A 1,889-nucleotide genomic window follows, 5' to 3' on the forward strand; every position below is an offset into this window, starting at 1 on the left:
ACAGTTCAGACAAGTAAGTTGGGCCAGAACCACTGCCAATATCCGCTGGATAATGGAGAAAGACAGGGAGTATCACAAAAACATCTATTTCTGTTTTATTGACTATTCTAAAGCCTTTGACTGTGTGGATCATAATAAATTGTAGCATATTCTTGGATGTATGGGGATACCAAGCCTGTCTCCTGAGAAATCTGTATAACGACCAAAAACAGCAGAATAGACCACAGAACAACTGACTGGTTCAAGATTTGGAAAGGAGTATGCAGGGCTTTATACTCCCACCCTACCTATTCAACTTGTATGCATAACACATGCGGCATGCGAGGCTTGACCAATCCAAGGCTAGAGTTAACATTTCTGGAAGAAACATTAACAACCTTAAATATGCAGATGATACCACTTTATGGCTGAAAGCAAGGAGCAGCTGAGGAGCCTTATAACCAAGGTGAAAGAAGAAACTGGTTGATACCTGGCAAATAGAGGGAGAAAATGTGGAGGCAGTGACAGACTTTGTATTTCTAGGCACAAAGATGACTGCAGACACAGACTGCAGCCAGGAAATCAGATGTCTCCTTCTTGGGAGGATAGCAATGACCAATCTTGCTAAGAGTAGAGACATGTGGTGCTCATCTCCATTTCTAAGACATGTTTCCCTATGTGTCCGTAGACACCTCCAAGGTCATGTGGCCGGTATGACTTCATGGAGCGCCGTTACCTTCCCGCCGAAGCGGTACCTATTGATCTATTCACATTTGCATGTTTTCGAACTGCTAGGTTGGCAGAAGCTAGGGCTGACAGTGGAAGCTCACGCCACTCTCCGGAATTGAACCTGTGACCTTTCGGTCAACAAGTTCAGCAGCTCAGTGCTTTAACCCACTGCGCCACCGGGGGCTCATTTAGATTATACTACTGCAACGCTCTCTACGTGGGGTTGCCCTTGAAGACGGCTCGGAAGCTCCAATTAGTCCAACGGGTGGCAGCCATGATACTAACGGGAGCGGAGCGCAGGGAGCATACAACTCCTCTGCTGCACCAGCTCCACTGGCTGCCGATCTGCTACCGGGCCCAATTCAAGGTTGGCCTTTAAAGCCCTAAACGGTTCTGGCCCAACTTACCTATCCGAACATATCTCGGCCTATCAGCCCACCAGGACCCTAAGATCTTCTGGGGAGGCTCTGCTCTCCATCCCGCCTGCTTCACAGGTGCGGCTTGCGGGAACGAGAGACAGAGCCTTTTCTGTGGTGGCCCCTCGGCTTTGGAACGCCCTCCCCATAGAGGTAAGATCAGCCCCCTCGCTGATGGTGTTTCGGAAAAGATTGAAGACATGGATGTTCAAACAAGCATTCGGTTAATCCGGTGCAAAGAAATTGATGATTAAGGACTGGTAATCATGGACGATGAAATTGGACTACGATTCTAGTTAAGAGATGCATTGGATTGTATTGGTGGCCCAATACTATGTATTGTATGTTGTTTTTATGCTTTTTAAACTGAATATTGTTGATTGTTTGTAGAGTTGTAAACCGCGTTGAGTCGCCAATTTTGGCTGAGAAACGGCGATATACAAGCGCAGTAATAAATAAATAAATATTATAGATATAGTACAACATTGATTTCATCCAAAGAGGAATAAAAATTATTTATATATGTGTGTGTGTGTGTAGTAGAGCATTTCCATTCCACTTTGGGTGGAATTAATGCAGTTTGACACCAGATTAAGAAGGTTTCTCAGTCAAACTATGAATCTATAGAAATGGCTTGAAGATACACAACTAGCAGAGCCATCGCTCAACTGCCCTCCGCGCACGCGCAGCAAGGCCCTCTTGAAAACGAGCCGGGTTACGTAAAACGCTCGCGACAGAGAGGTTCTATGTCGTCATCCGCAGGCG

The sequence above is a fragment of the Anolis sagrei genome, chromosome 3 (assembly GCF_037176765.1).
Source record: "Anolis sagrei isolate rAnoSag1 chromosome 3, rAnoSag1.mat, whole genome shotgun sequence".
Classification (NCBI taxonomy): domain Eukaryota; kingdom Metazoa; phylum Chordata; class Lepidosauria; order Squamata; family Dactyloidae; genus Anolis; species Anolis sagrei.